A 16,979-nucleotide genomic window follows, 5' to 3' on the forward strand; every position below is an offset into this window, starting at 1 on the left:
GCTACGTACAAGCCCAGAGACCAGCACGTGGCACCTCAGGCCGAGCACAAAGGAGCACAGGACGATCTACAGAGTGCTCTGTAACAATAGGCGCTTTGAGCTGCTGTCCAGTGTGCAAGAACTACATCCCCTCTTCCTCAGATTCTCCTAAAAATGCACACCATTCTTGTTTTGTATGATGCAGCTCTCTTAAACCCCTACTACAGTGTATCTGCACAGCATTCACACAGATGTTTGCTAAGACAATTCTGTTGCAGCTGAAAAGATCCAGGTACGCTGCGCCCTGAGCAATAGCAGTAGATAAATGGACATAGAGAGACTTGAGGAGCAGAAGCAGCATTAAATCCATGACAATATGTAGGTGTGGAAATAGAGAAATCCACCCATGGTTGTGCAGCCCACGCATCTCCACTGGGTTCTGTAGAATGGCAGCAAATAATGCACAGGTATCGAGACCATGACTGACCCAAGAAGAGCAGGGAACAAGTTGGAAATGAGTAGGGGAAAAGAGTTTTGTAGAAGGAAATCATGCTGTATAGGCATTTGTGTTCTTTCCACAGCATGTAGAACTTAGAGCATGAATATACATCAGATTTAAATATTCCTGTAAAGCCTTAGAAACATTCCTTTACATGTGGTTATTTACACAAACATACCTGTGAACAAATAAAAAAAATCCACAACTACATGTATCATTAAGCTGGATCCTCTGTAGATTCTCACATTAACGCTTGCAAAATTACATGATACTTCCAAACATCTAAAGACTTTTGTCCTCCGTTTGCTTCTTTAAAGCTCACAAAATGTAATGAAATTCTCTTTAAAACTGCAGAGAATGCTGCATGGCTAAGCAAGCCATTATTTGCGTGCTCACAACCATCTCTTCCTTGTCTGTCAGAGTCACTGACACATTAATTGCTTATCCAAACTCCAAACAGTTAATGAGTCACTCTGAAGATGAAATAAATATTAATGAGCCAATTTGAATGGAATTCATGTTCTCTGCCTCTTAAAGCTGAAGGTCTGTATTTATTCCATGTCAGAATTAAGTCTTGATACCTAATAAATGGGAAAACATGAAATATGCCGACTAGGGCACCATGTTTCAAAGGATGATTGCATTTTAGTCTTGTTGGACCAAATCGGTGATCAAAGAGAGAAAGGACTGGTCAATTAGAACCGAGAAAGCAGGTGAAAGAGCTGTCTAGGTCTGGTGCAACTGGAGTTAAAAATGGAGTGTGTGGGTTTTGAAGTTGGGCAGGGATTCCAGAGCAGATGATTTTAACATAACATTACTAAATGCGTGATCTTCAAACAAAGACCTTGGCAGCAAATATCATGACATAAGAAATGTGATATTCCTTGCATTGAGCAAAGGAAGGGGAGAAGGAAGGCATGGAGTTTTCAGGGGTATCCAAATAAATCCACTTTATTCTGGATCAATATGGAATTTTCATGAAGCCAAACCATGAAGTGGAGGGTTCTTCAGCCATTCAATTTTTTAGTAAAATTCAGTGAAAGATACTATTTTGGAGTGTAAAAACTTTCATGTTGAAAACAGGAGTGTGCTGAGAGATCCTGAAGTCTGAGCCAATGGCAATTCACTGTTGAAAATCCAAGTCGAAAACTTTTCAAATGAAATGACCCAGGATGAAGTAGAAAACAGAAGTCCTTACCTTGAATCTTTTATGTGCCTCTTCTAACTCATTCCTGAAAGTGGCAGGCAAAGAGGATCCCACAGAAATCAAAGGAGCATCAGGGTATATCCCCGAAAGGCAACTGTAGGTGTGAAACGACTTGGGAGTTAGAGAGACATCAGTGAGCCACTGGTGAGTCAAACTGTTAGTGAAGAGCCCTTCTCCAAAGAAATGAGAGCTTCTCTCTGTAGCCATGATATTTTATGAAAAACCCTTTGCTAGGATTTTTCTCCTATTCTAGCTGAGAAGCCTCAGAAAAGAAATGTAAACAATTAACTATCTGATGTCTGTGGAATGTGGTCTGGACATTGTTTACCAACAGGTGCATCTGTGATTGGTGCATGTTGGTTGTTTCTAATTAATGGCCAGTCACAGGTGCAGCTGGCTCGTACTCTCTGAGAGTCGTGAGCTTTTGTTATTCATTCCATTGCTGTCCGTTCTAGCCTTCTGATGAATCCTTTTCTCTCTATTCTTTTCGTATAGTTTTAGTATATCATTTTAATGTAATATGTATCATAACATAGTAAATCAACCTTCTGAAACATGGAGTCAAGATTCGCAGCTCCTCACACAAAGCAGCAACCATGTCTCTGGAGGAAGCTGAGCAGCAGGATATTACGGCTCATGTAGCTGGCAGGTATAAAGCAGATAAAGCAGGGAATTTGTGGAAATGAACCCTGGTATTCACTGGTCTCAGAAGGATGAAGAACCCATTTTATCAGACTCTGGGTCTTAGTAAGAAAGGAAGAGACCTCTATTTATTATATCAGGCCCAGCTGTTCATGGTCAGAGGTCGTATCAGCTGCTCAGCAGAAGGCACAGCTTTAACTCCAGCTCATCACACCTGGAGGCAGCCCTGGAAGTGCTCCTGCACCTCAGCTGGTGCCAGAGCACAGGGACACCCGCACACCCTCCTTAGACCCCTGTGTGCCATAAAACTAAAGGCATCTCCCCGAACCAACCAGCCAAAGCAGCACTGAGCACAGAACATGTCACTGCCAGTGACGCCTGCATGAAAGGATACAGAGAAAAGTACAATTCCAAAACATATTGGGGGCTGAGTATAATACAGGAAAAATTCAGATTTTGGTACTTATCTTCATAAATGAGCATATATACTAGCTCTTTTCCCTAACGTGTGCTTAAACAGCCTGCACTTTCCATAGCAGTGTCTTAAATGCTTCCCTTCACACATTCCCAGCTAGCAGAGCTCTCACACAACCTGTTTTTTCTCTTAAGTGTAAGGAAGGACTTAGTTCAGATGAACTGTGCTGCTTCCTCTGAAAGATACAAAATTATGGAAACAATATATGCAAAGTCATAGGTTCTTTGAGGCAGGCCCTGGTATGTAAAATAAGGACTGTGTAAATGTAGCATCATGTCCACATCAGATAACACCCAAACCATTTTCTTAGGTTCATGTAAAATACTTTTTGTATCTCCCAGAAATGGCGCAGCCAAATGAGGTTGCGCTTAGAAACAAATGCGTTCCTCACGGTCCAAGCGGCCAAACAAATGACAGCTGCCAGTGACACTTTTCCTACGGTCCCGTTTGCCCCAAGCGCAGATAAAAGCGGCGTCCCAGCTGCTGCGCTCATTCCGGCCCGCGGATCCCAGCCTGCCCCGGAGCGTCAGGAGCAGGGATGGAAGCTCAGCAGCTCGGGCTCGATGCCGTGTGCTGCGCTCGGCGCTCCTGAGAGCTGCTGCAGGGCCGGAGCAGGCCCGGCCCGCGGGGAGCGGCTCCTGCTGCGGCAGCCGGGCGGCCTCGGGGCTGCAGGGGCAGCGGCCGGGCAGGGCTCGGCTCAGCCCCAGGCAGCGCCGCCTTCTCAGCAAAGCTCCGTGCCGGCTGCGGAGAAGGGCGGGGGACCTGCTGGAGAGATCCTGCAATGCCCAAATTCAGAGCCCGCGGCAAAGGCCGCCCGGGGCACAGCGACCTTCCCGTTGTCCTGCGGCCTTTTTGGGAACGATGCCAAAGGGGCCCGGGTCTCTCCTGCCGCCTGCGGGCACCAGCACGTTGCAGGGACCTGTCCGTCAGAGCAGGGTTAATCCGGGCTGGAGACTGCTGCAAACAGGCATCACAACATCCCTTCCCAAATTCCTCTGTGCTCAGGGCTGTGCCGGACAGGAGGAGCCCACCACCTGTGAAAAACTCCTGTACATTCACAGCAGCCTCAGCAGCCGTGGTTGTGCACACATTGCAGAGCGGTGTGCTTGTGAATTCTCAGCCAGCCTGGTAAGCATTTCAAAGGTTTCTGCAACCAGTCAATAGATTGATCGATCAATCAATATTTTTCGAGGATTACAAAAATAAGAAATTAGAGTACGAAGTCAAAACAATTATGTTACGACAACCAGCCTATATCTCAATTGAATTCTTGCATTCTATAATTTTTGGGAGACAAACCTCTCCCAGTCTAGTACAAAAGTCTTTTCTCTATAGGGAAACACTTTACAAGTAATATTACCACATTTAATAATCCGTGGGGTTTTTGCAGGTTCCACTAAACACAGCCTAAAAATATGTATAACAGAAAATAGTTGTAAGCTGAGTTATGAAGTTACAAAATGCAGCAACGGCCTGTTGTACCTGTCTGCGTACGTAAACATTTGCTCTCCCATCTGACGGCTCATTCTGCAAATTGCAATAAACAGCTGAATGCTCTCAGCAGCTCCAAATCCTTCCCCTTACCATCCTGAACGGATCGACAAAAGTAGCAATAACCAACATGAACAGCTCTTCACTTCTATTAAAACTTAACTCTTGAAAGATCTGTTTTTATTTTGTGTCTTCCAGGGGAAGCAGACGTACCAAACACACGGGAGAACATAATTTTCCACGGTGCTTTTTGGTCTGGAAATTGGCGTGGTCAAGAGCTGCTTTCCTCAGGAACTGGTGGATAATCCCTCTAAGCCTCAAGAGCTGCATAATGAGTAAAGCCTGGACGGACCAACTTGCATTTCACGTGTTAGATGGCAATCCTTAAATACTCTGAGCGGTGTTTAATAAAGCAGTTAGAGGATACTGGAAAAACATCCTCTCCTGACTTGATCTGTGATTTGCAGGTAAGGAAAAATGTCCGTTTTCTAAAGAGAAAAAGAGTGTTTACATTGAGGAATTCCCTAGACCTGCCTGAGAAGGTTGCACTTCAGAGAAGGCAAGGAAGCAATCTAGGGATCAAAAGGAAACTTAGTGTAGAGTTGAGAATAAAAACACAGAAACGCATACTGCAAACATTAACCCTTTTGATACACTGAATGGCTACGACTCTGTAACTTTTATTCCAAGTTGTACAAATTTTCATGTATTTTTTTTCACATTTATTTTTAAATAAGGCTGTACAAATAAAGTAGGGAAAAGCACGAAGTACAGTTAATATTGTCCACAGAGTGCTGTTAAATACAGGCAGAATCAAATAGTGTCAAACTATGTCAAGCAATCTCTGAAGTCTGCTAGTAAGTTGCTGACCAAAAGGAATGGTAGGAAAACCAGAACAAATGTAAGAAAGACAAGTCTGGCTATCACATCTTTAATAAAAATCCATGCATAAGTGCCTTCTATTATGATAAAAACATTTGTCCTGTTCAGGTCCGTGAAAGGATTCTCACTGATTGCAGTGGGTTGGAAATTGCATGCTTTGTGAAAAGATGACAGAGAGAACATTAAAGTGATCTGGATATCCTTTGTAATCAGTCTCTGTTTCCTCCAATAAAAATGAGATACATGCTTATAAATCACAATCATTCCTCTGCTCTCTGGAAGTCTTATTTTGGTATTTCACACCACTCTTCAGATTGAATTTGCTGTTCTCCTTTCTATTCTTCTAGCAGTCACATGAGTAGGGACAAAAGTGCTGACAGTTCACCGGAAAGAGTCAGAAAGTGCATTCCACTTGTGTGGTTGTTTTGTTTTTATTGCTACATCACATCCATGTGTGACCCTCTCCTTAAGTGAGTGTCACTATAACCATTCATACCTGCCAAATATCACAGTGATTCAGGAAAGGGATTCATTTGTTTCAGAAGTCAGACTCCCAAAGTCAGTGCCATTCATGAAGCTGTGTTCCCACCAATGGAGACCTCCTCAAAAAAGCCTCTTGGGTTTATCCTGGGAGTCAAGAGCAGAAGTGCCAGCTGAGCAGATCTGCAGCTGCCAACATCTCCTGCAGCCCCTCATGCCTCTGAGCTGAGCTGAATTTTCATATATCTATCTATATCTTTATATATCTATGTCATCTATCTATCTATCTATCTATCTATCTATCTATCTATCTATCTATCTATCTATCTATTTTGATATATCTATATTTATATCTATCTATCTATATCTATCTATCTATCTATCTATCTATTTCGATATATCTATATTTATATCTATCTATCTATCTATATCTATATCTATATCTATATCTATATCTATCTATCTATCTATCTATCTATATCTATATCTATATCTAATAAATATTTATCTGTTTAAAGAAGATGAGTGTACCTTGAGCCTCAGCAGCTCATCTCCTGTACGTGAGACCCCTGCCCTGAACCCCATGTCTGTAGAGGTGTGCATGGGTGTGTGTGTGTGTGTGTGGGAGACCTTTTTCCTTCTGGAGCAGCAAATGAGGCACAACATATCCCACAGGGTAGATTAAATTGAACAAGATGCCCACTTGAAGGCACCTGAACCGAGGATGAGATCTCCACCAGCTCTACAGGCAGTTTGGACACCCGGCTCCTATGGAGGAACAGGCACATGGAAACTAAAGTACAGCCCAAAATTATTAAATACCAACAATAATACACCTCCTTTTTAGTGGGGGAAATAAGGACCGCAAAGAACATGCAGTCCCACTACAGAAACTTTATGGAGCTGCCTAAGAGTGTTAGAGAGCAATTTTAAGGGGAGATGCCATTTTTTATTTGTCTGTCCAAAAGGACATGTGTGCTCTGCAGGTCTTGGGTGGTATCTGTAGGCTCTTTATGGACATGTTGCATTTAAAACAGTATTAGATGGCTGTGCTGAGACCACAAGAGTAAATTCTAGATACCTGGTTATCAGAGGCTTGGCAAGCCTTCATGTGCAAATCTTGGGGCTACCCAGAAGAGCAAAGACAAAAACTTAGACAAAAGTGATTCTTGGTTTAGATGGCTTGAAAGAATGAAATGTGAAGAATGTTAAAGCTTTTTTAGTATTACTTTTCCTAGATGGAAACCATAAAATCAGTGATCTAAAATGCCTATTCCGATCCATGGCTGCACTATCCTATTACCAAGAGCACAAATATTAGCTGAAAGAATAAGTCATGCTGCACGTGGATAATCAAGAGATTTTAGAATGTGGTCTGAACAATAATAAATCTTTGATATGGAACAGCATTGCTGCTGCTGCCTCAGCAACCCCCAGATGAATGAGGAGAATAATTAACTATGCAATGATTAACTATGACTTTTGCTGCCTTTCTAAACAGGATATGATGATACTGGCCACTTGTGTTTACAATTCTGCAATAGTGTTGCTTAATTGTCATTTTATGATTTCTTACCGAATCTGTTATCCAGCTTTTTTCTACTGGCACATTTTCTCCTTTATAGCCATGGCAATTTCAGAGATTTGGTTTGCTCTCAGCAAATTTGCTGCCAGACTGCAAATCAGACCTATGTTTACTTGCAGTGCTGACCGGATCCTGGGAATACCTCGCCATGGCAGTCTGTGTCATTTACAACACTTCCTGATACTTCAGTGACAAAATCAAGTGATACCGGTTCCATACTGCAAGCTGGAGCAATGTGTTTATCTTTGAAGTCTGTGGGCTGAGACTAAAATAATCAGCATTAATTATTCAGCAACATACAAGAAGTGATGAGTTTTCAATCAGTATAAATCAAATTCCTATAAAATACATTTTAAGTATAACTAAGATGGGCAAGATAAGCTCTTCTTATTGTTATCAAATGATTCTTTGAATCCTCAAGGGTCAGTGTCTCTTATCTCCATCATTGATGAGATCTTCACGTTAACTGCTGTACAACATCATACAGATAGTTTGTTCAACCCTACTGGCAACAATGTCTGGTGTTTACCACAGATGATGTGTCCCTTTTGTTCTTCTTTGGTGACAATTAAAATTATTGCTTGTAGACTCCTACATCAAACATCAGGGTTGTCAATATTTTAACAGATTAATTTTTCAAAGAACAGCAGTGTTTCTCTTCCTGATTTTACTAAATAAGAAGAGAACATGAGGCTAGCAAAAAATAATTAGATGAGAACTTGTTTATTCAGTTGATACTTCTTACCAAGTACATATATACATGATTTTTAGGTAATGGTGTATTTAACCAAGTGATGTAAAGTAACTCCAAATGGATGTAAAATAACTCTCAGGTCATAGCTTTAAAAGATTTGCTCTCTTCCCTTCCTTTAATCTTTCTGTTCCTGAAAGCCATGGGTAGTTGTAAATGATAAAGAAGTTCCAAGGTAGCAATTAGTCCAGTGGATTACTCTATTTAAATTAAAAATCAAAACTATACCTATGCCCTGTTTGCTATGGAAAAGAAAAAGAAAAGAAAAAAAGAAAGAAGAAAAAAAGAAAAAAAAAAAAGAAAAAAAAGAAAATAGAATTCTAGTATTTTAGTCCTGGGCATTATTCAGATTTAATGGAAATATTGCACAGAATGAAATCAAATTTGGATTCGATTTTAAACCAGCCCTGCAACTCTCATCCTTACTAGTTTTAGCAAAGTGTCTTTATAATATGGGTACCTCAGAAAAAAAATTCAAATAAATTTCTATGGAACTGTGCTGCTGTGAAACAAGTACACTTTCTTAAGTTTACCCTTTCTTCACACAGATGTTACAAACATAGAAAATTACAAACATATATGTGTGTATAAATATATATGTGTGTGTGTGTGTGTGTGTGTGTGTATCAGCTGAAGGAGAGAATGCACGGTCCTAAATTTGGAGCACCACCTTTGGAAACACAGATGGTACTTAATGCAGTCTAAAAAATTAAACATCCAGTATTAGCAGTGGGCCAACAAGTTTTGATCTGGTATAATTGCTATCATTTGTAATCAGATTTGCTTCCTGCAGTGGGTTGTGGAGGAATTAGTAAAGCTAAGAAGATTTTTAGAAAGTTGGGAAAGCAGGCCTTAGAAACAGAAAGAGCCAAGACACTTAGAGCTATCTGCAGCTGCAAAGTCTGAAAGTAGCAAATGTTACAATAGTAGAGCAAGTGAGGATATTAAACAAGAGCTTGAGTCTTAGGCTTGGCTAAGATAGACTTTTAGATGGCAGGAAAATATGCTTAGCAAAATACTAGAAAGTTTTAAGCTTACTAATGGAATATTGTGTATTGTTAATAAAAAGAAGATAAGCAAGTACTGTCTGAAGCAGGTGTACGTGTACTTTTAGTAATCGGTTAAAACAACTGTCTGTAAGCTTTAGCAACATGCTATTGGCTAAAAAGTTTTTAAGATGCTCTGTAAGAAAGAAATCTCTGGCTGTACGTGAGCTTTGCCCTCTGCCTATTGTCTCAACCATGTAATGAGGCTGATCCCGCCAATAACGCTCAAGTCTTGTACCCGAGCAGCCCCGGCCCGTTCATGAAAAGGAAAAACACCGACACAGCTTGAGGCTTAGGAAGGCAAAGAGAGCCTGCAGGGCAGGTGGCAGTGCTGTGACTGCAGCAGCAGGAGGGGTCACCTCGGGGCTCAGGAGGGGCTCCGCTGTCCATCCGCGATGTGCCCGCTCCTCCTGCGTCCTGCGAGTCCTTCCCTGGCAGTGACAGCGGGAGCTGCTCCCTGCCGCCGGCCGGCTCCTCTGCCTGGAGTCCCTCCGAGCTGTGCAGTACAAGCTCCCTCTTGCCTGGAGCCAAATGCGTGCCTGCGCCTTGGGCTGGCTTTGCCAGCTCTCTTTTTCCAAGCGTGTGACTCCCAGGCTTCTGCCCCAGCCCAGGGATGTTTGTTATTTCCATCTCCAGCTAGTTTGACATGGTGAACCATTGTGGTTTTACCTAAGAGGTGAATCAGTAAGGTTGTGGTGCTTTCTTGTACACAATGTCCTGTTAGGACCAAGAAGAAGCTGCTCCTGCAGTTTGGCTTGTGGCTGTTCCTGCACCATTTGCTCCACACGGCATGACCAAACAAAGTCTATCCTTTGCTTTACTAAGTTTAGGCTACAGCTTAGTGCAAATACATGTTAAAAGAGAAGAAATGCCATAAATCCCCTTACATTTTTCCCCTCCCTAGCCAGGGTGCTGCCTGAGGGGGTTCTGGAGATGGACCACAACTCTCAGACAAATACCCTCAGACGGATGTTTCACAGACAAGACAGGTCTCTTACCCACAGCTGGACACACCTGTGAGGAATTGGGTGCCATGGCCTGTCACACACTTGTCAAAGCTTCAGGATCAGTGAAGAAATAGGGACAAACATTGATGTGGTCGCTCATCACGGAAACGAGAAGTGCCCCAAAGCCAATGTCAGTTGAAAAGGGAAATTCATTACAGACTGCTGCAACTGCACTGCTTAGACAGAGCGACCACTGCCTGATACAAGATGGCTGCAGAATGGCACCACTCTGCTGCCCCTATCTCTAAACAGAGAAATATCCATTTCAGTTCCCACAATCGAGTATGTCACGGGTTACTGAGCGCTGCCTACAGCTCTCTGTGTGTGTCTGTCTGTAAAGAACCAAACATGGACTGAATTATCTGCATATCCACAGAGCAGGAGTTCTGCTCCCAGTGGAGTCCCGGAGTTTTCTCAGCAGGCCTTGGCAGCCAGTGCTGAGCCAACGTGTGGCTCTGCTGCCATCCCAAATCTGCGCTTCCCGTGCCCAGCCTGAGTGCAGGTGGGGCATGTGCTGGCCATGGCCGGAGATTTCCATGGCCCAAATCCTGCAGCATTTCCATCTGCTCATGGCTTGGGGTAGCACAAATCACAAAACCCCCATCGCAGCTGACAAATGGAATTTCTTGCAGATTGCTACAGCTGCACTGCTGATGGACAAATACATGAAAATAAGTTTCAGTGGAAAAATGTCATTTCTTACAAATTGCTACACCCGTGCTGAAAACACAGAAGTATACAAATCTAAATTTAGGTAAAAACCAGGAATTTATGAGATTATTACAACCAGTCTGTGTAAAAATATACAATATCAGCTTCAGATAAGAAACACTTATTTATTGCCACTCTCTGCAACAACTCACTATACACAAAGATTAATTAGGTGTTTAAGGACTTAACTTAATTTATTACATATTACTACAAGCAATACAGACAGCCCATACAGAAATACAAAAATGTGCATTTGCTCTCTAAACAGCCCTACACTAAGAATACAATAGATAGAATTATACAACTACATCACTTCATACATGTTGAAATGCAATTAAATACACAGATATATAACATCTATATAAATACATATAAAAGTATAAAAATCTACAGATGTAAATATAAACATTACATATTACATACAATATATATATATCAGTAGATATATAAAACAAACTTATCTATAAGTATAAAAATATCATCAATCCAAACATACACCCAACTGTATCAATACAAACATACTGCTATACATCTAGACACATATGTAAATATCATTAAATAGAAAGAAATAGATCAATATACATTAAAAATATAAAAACAGACATATCGACCAATACAAATTCCAAAACAACATTTAAAGATACATATACCTATAACTGCATAAACACAAATAGATACCTACACAGCTGTAAACCTAGGAAATTAAACAGATACAACAACATACATGTATACTGAGACACATACATGTACACATAGATGTAATTATAAACATATATGTAAATATATGCATACATATACATGTAATACATCCATAAAAACATAAATATAATAACATACATATAGGAATATTCCCATACAAATAGAAGCCTACATATGTACATATCCCTCTCTATGTGCAAGTCCAGACTCTTTAAATGGAACTCGAAGCAGAGGAATCTCAGCTGCCCCATCTTTGAAGCCGCTCCCTCGGTCTCGTCCTCCAGGCAGAGCAGCTCTCCTGGACAGGGACAGCAGATGGGACATCTGGGAAGCAAAGGGAACACTCAGTCAGTAGGGGCACATTTCCCTTGGCAGCAGCTGCACTTCCATCAGGGAAGAGGAAATGTCAGAGCCTCCCCAGGAGGGTCAGAAAGAGAAAGCAGCCGAGCGGGCCGGGCTGTGGTGAGCGCAGCCGCGGCGGGACCGTCCCGCAGCCCCGGCAGCCCGGCAGAGCCGGCACAGCTCCCGGGCCCTGCCGGCACAGCTGCCTTGCCCAAGGACAGCCCCTGTGCCAGCCGGGGCAGCTGCGCTGAGCAGCCCCAGCACGGGCAGGGCCCACGGCCACAGCCCACGCCAGCCTCAGCCCCACCCTGCCTCCCCGGCCCTGGGGCCTCACCCGGGCCCTCTCCAGGCTGGCAGCAGCAGGGCCTCGCTCCCTGCTCCTGCTGCTGGCCCTCGGCTTCTCCCTGCTGGCTCCCGGCAGTCTCCGGCGGTCCTCGTGGTCTTCATTGCAGCTGTGGCAAAAGTGGAGGTTCTGGAATTGGTTCCAAGGCCTGGCAGAGCTGCAGTCCCGGAGCCCTCTGTGCTCCCTGCTGGCCCCTCCATCCCCTCAGCCCCGCCATGCTCTCGCCAAACCCCCAGCCCCCTTCAGCTTCTCCAGCCCCTCACAGTCCTCTCACCTCCCTCAGTCCCTTCTGACCCATCCCGTCCCCTTAGACCCGCCACCCCCTCAGCCTGTGCCACTTGCCTGTCACCTCAGTGCCACCATGGCCCTGGGCTGCCCCACAGCCCTCAGCCCCAGCAGCAGCTCAGGGTCACCGTCCCTTCAGCACCACCGCCCCCTCAGCCCCCTCAGCCCCCTCAGTCTCACCGTCCTTCAGCAGCTCCTCAGGGGACAGTGCCTGGGGCCACCGGCAGCTCCCAGCGCTCCAGGGACATCCGGGGCAGGAACTGCTGCTGCGCCCGGCCCGGCCGCCAGCTCGGACCCAGCCCAGGGAGAGGGGACACAGGGGGCACAGGGGGAAAAGCCAGAGGTGAGCGAGGAAGCAGACCAGGGTAAGAGCTTAAAAAGAGGCTCACACACATATCAATCTATGTAGCTAAAACCCCATATAAAATAGAAATATGCATTTAGAAATATATATATGTACATGTAATTATACACACGTATAAATGAAAACGTGCACACCTACAAAAACACATCTAAAGCTATAACGATAAACATCTAAAATGAAAAAGAAATTAACTGTGCAGATCTCTATCTGTGTAGATACATAAATATAATTACATAAATCTATAAATACAACTACCTAGATAAACAAAGATAACTATATACATCTATAAATATAACTAGAGACAGAGGAAGTCAACTTGCCCGACGTTCCAGGCTCTCCCTCTGTCTCTTCCTGCTACACAGGCCAGCCCTCCTGGAGAGGTCGATCACATGGGATCTGGGAAGCAAAGGGAACACTGAGTCAATATTGGCCCTTGTGCACGTGTTCCTTGAGCACCAATTGTCCTTCTAGCAGGCACTGTCAAAGATGGCCTGAAAGGCAAACTCTCACTTGGCAATTTGAAGCCTGCTCTTTAAAGAAAAGGGATTCTTCCAAGGGTTTCAAAACTGAACTGTGTAAAGTATTTAAGTATCCTGATAAAGCCTCAGCAAAGTCTTGAGCTTGAAACACAGACAGTCTCAGTGACAGAGAGACCTCAGTCCCCACTGAAATGGCTGAAGCTGAAGGCTGCTGGGAGCTGAGTCATGAACCAAACTGGGACACCCAGCTTGGTGACACAACTCCACAAGGTCAGCTTTATTCCCTGCTCCCTTGCCACAGCAGAGGACTCAGTGTCAGAGCCTCTGGAGAAGCGTGGAGGGCAGGGCTCGGGGAGGTTGTGCCCGTGCAGGATTTGAGCTAAAGGCACCAGGAAGCACCAGCCCTGCAGACAGGAGCTCAACTCTGCTCATCTCCCTTGCTGCCAGAGGCAGGCTCGGAGCAGCCATCTCACACCTCTCTAAACCAAGGGGGGCTCTGTCCTTACCAGGCTCCTCGGGCTCTGGGGAACTGTTCCTGCAGCTCTCCGTGTCAGATGAAATTTCCTCTGCTGCAGCTCTGTCTACAGGCTCCCCTCCTGAAGACTCAGGGGCAACACTAACATCATCCTGAGCACAAACACAGAAAGAAAGGAACCCAAAGATCACTCACTATTTGGCTGCAATCACATCAGGGATACAAGAACTCTCATTCTCCACTCCCAAAGGACATGGAGCACGGGGGGGACACTGCCTACATGGTTCACATGACAAGCCTTTTAAACTCGGGATTTGGGTGACCAAGGTGAAACTGAAGCTCTTACAAAATGATCTTTGAGACAAAACATGAACACGGAAAACCAGAAGGCACCAAGTGAGGGGATGTGGGGGAGGTGCCCTCACGCTCTGACCCTGGCTTATCTCAGGAGCTGTGAGAAATCAGCCAGCAGAAAGCCAGGGGCTCTCCTGGCTGCCAGCACGGCTGTCAGCAAGGGCAGAGCTCGCTCCCAGCCCTGCCCTGTGCTGCAAACCCACACGCAAGGCACACATTTCTGCTGGGACTCTCACACCCCCACACACTGCTCAGACAACCCATCACACCGTGGTGCTTTTCGGAGCCCTCTGCTGCTGCCCCATGTGTAGGATCCAGGCAAGCATTTATGCACCTAGGCTCCTTCCAGGATCACATTTGTGACCAGTGGCAAAAATCTGTAAATCAGGATGGAAGGAAAAAAAACCAGCCCAAAAGAAAGGAAAAGCCAGACAATCAAATACTGTGTCTATTCCACTGAGGAAGTCAATGTCCACAATGCAGCACCTGCAAATGCCCTTTGGGTAGACAGATATTCTCACTAGGACCAGTTCCAGAACATTCATCTCTTCTGCAATAGCCCGTCCATCACAATCCTAAAGATTCTCAAGATGGTTCCAAACCTGCAATGTTTCCTTTTGTTATGGAATAAAATGCTTCTGAAAGCTGCTATGTGTGAGTTTACAGAAGACAAAAGATGTCCCACTTGAGAATATGATAGTGGGAAATCCAAAAAATCCCACTCCCCTCCTTGAGTCTGCCCTGCCTTGATCATAAATGTACTGCAGGCACTGGGTCAGCACATGAACAGACAGAGAGACATTCTTTGGCCAACACGTAGAATAATCTGCACAAGGACAGAGAGCTGCAGCTGCAGCCCAGCCCCACACACGGCTCTGGGAACGCCCACACGCCCGGCAGGGCTCACACAGCAGCAGCAGCAGCTGCAGCCCAGCCCTGCTTTGCCTTGGCCTTCCCACCCAAAAGAGGCACAGCCCACATCTGCTGCTGGAACAGGCACCTCTGGCATGTCCCTCCCTGCACGGGACACTTGGCCTTCAGTGGCAATTCTCTAAACACTCTTCTCTTCCTTCCCAGCAAACAAAAATCCTGCAAACCATCACCGCAAATGCCCCGGTAGGAAGGATTCTTCCCAGGAAAAGGAGCACTCAAACTTGGCCAACACAGGCTCACAACGCTCATCCTCACTAAGGGGGGGGAGACTGTTTCATTTCCTCTTCTTTTACAAATCTTTCTTTACCAAGAACTATTAAATAACTAAGTAATAACAAAGTAAGTTCAATTAAAGAAGCCTTTGCTTCTCAGCTATGTAACAATGATCAAAAGCTCACAGTCCAGCCCCTTTGCTACCCATCCAATGGAGTTACCTGAGCAGAGGGAGACCTTTCGGGCAGGGATCTCCTGATCTCCCGGATCATTTTCTCTATGGCAAGGCCGAGATCTGCTGGTGGCCATCCCTCTGCCCCAGGTGCGTTGTGTCCTGAGCTGGAGGCCGTCGATGCTGCACAAGCAGCACTGCCAGCTGGAGCGCTGGGTGCAGAAGTGCCCGGGGTGGCTGCAAGAATCCAAACACGTTGGTCAGGCTCCACAATGTGGCTCTGGGACACAGATCTCTACTGCTGCCTTGGATTAACCATCACAGGAAGCATGCAGGAAAAGCAGGCAGAGAATTTTTTGGCAGCCTTCGAGGTGCCGCTTCCTAATAGGCTTGACAATTTCTGACCGAGAATGACAGAGCCTCGTGGAAAAATACTTAAGCGGTCACTTTTCCTGACCTTTTGGAAAAGCAAGGTTTCCTACCTCGTGGGTCGAAGGCCGAGGGCTGCTGCTCCCTGTGCAGCTGCTGGAAGCTGCAGGGCTGGAGCCGGAGCACCTCCCGGTCGAGAGGAGGCAGCTGCCCCCCGTACAGCTCCTGCAAGCGGCTGGGGGGTCCCTCCCGCCCGAGCGGCAGCAGCGGCTCCCCGTGGAGCCCGAACAGTTCGCAGGGCGGGATCCCCAGCACCTCCCGCTGGGCGGGCGGCGGCCGCTCCCCGTACAGCTCCTGGAAGCGGCTCGGCCCCTCCCGCCGGGCCGGCACCGGCCGGTCGCGGTGCAGCAGGTGGAAGCTGCAGGGCGGGCGCCGGGCGAGCAGCGGCCGCTCCCCGGGGCGCTGCTGGAGGCGGCCGGGCCGGGGGCTGCGCAGCTCCCGCCCGTCCGGCAGCGTCCGCTCCCGCTGCAGCAGCAGGAAGCCGCTGGGCGGGCGCCCGGGCGGCAGCGGCGGCCGCTCCCGGGGCAGCGGCTGGAAGCGGCCGCGCCCGTGCCGCCCGTCCGGCAGCGGCCGCGCCCCGGGGAGCTGCCGGGAGCCGCAGGGCGGGCGCCTGCGGCCCTCCCGGCCCGCCGCCGGCCGCCGCCTGTCGGCCGCGCTCGGGCGCCGGAGGCGGAGCAGAAGGTCGGGGCGGTCGCGGCGGAAGCAGGGGCTGCTGAAGTGCAGCCAGCCCCCGGCATCGCCCGGCGCAGCCGCGCCGAGCCAGCCCGGCACCCTGCGGAAGCCGTAGCGGTACAGCTGCCGGACGAAGCTGCTGAACTGCGTGGCCCTGAAGGGGCGCGGCACCGGCCCCGCCCCAGCGCCACCGCCCCCGGGGGCGGGGCCCGGGCCGAGCAGCTCCCGCTCGAAGAGGGAGCGGTCGACGAGCAGCCCCTGGGCGCGGCTGTCCCAGCGCACGGAGCGGACGCGGGGGCTGTTCACCAGGCGCCACAGCTTGGCGGGGAAGGCGCTGGCGCTGAGCCCGGCGGGCAGCGGCAGCTCCGCCATGGCTCCGATCGCCGCCTGTGGCCGCAACGCCCGCGGCGCAACGGCCGCGGCTGCGCCGGCGGCGCGCGGCCGGAGGGGGGCGCTGCGCTCGC

General features: G+C 47.0%; 2 long non-coding RNA genes across 2 annotated transcripts; both read right to left on the reverse strand.

The window, feature by feature from the left end:
* Window positions 1–10,860: 10,860 nt before the first annotated feature.
* On the reverse strand, window positions 10,861–12,368 carry LOC135290411 (uncharacterized). Its single transcript, XR_010353185.1, has 2 exons — window positions 12,131–12,368; window positions 10,861–11,778 (listed from the first exon to the last, which is right to left on the reverse strand). It is a non-coding gene; the product is annotated as an uncharacterized LOC135290411 (long non-coding RNA).
* A 346-nt stretch (window positions 12,369–12,714) lies between these two features.
* LOC135289811 (uncharacterized) lies at window positions 12,715–16,288 on the reverse strand. Its single transcript, XR_010352554.1, has 3 exons — window positions 15,464–16,288; window positions 13,774–13,894; window positions 12,715–13,184 (listed from the first exon to the last, which is right to left on the reverse strand). It is a non-coding gene; the product is annotated as an uncharacterized LOC135289811 (long non-coding RNA).
* Between the last annotated feature and the right edge of the window lie 691 nt (window positions 16,289–16,979).

The sequence above is a fragment of the Passer domesticus genome, chromosome Z (assembly GCF_036417665.1).
Source record: "Passer domesticus isolate bPasDom1 chromosome Z, bPasDom1.hap1, whole genome shotgun sequence".
Taxonomy (NCBI): domain Eukaryota; kingdom Metazoa; phylum Chordata; class Aves; order Passeriformes; family Passeridae; genus Passer; species Passer domesticus.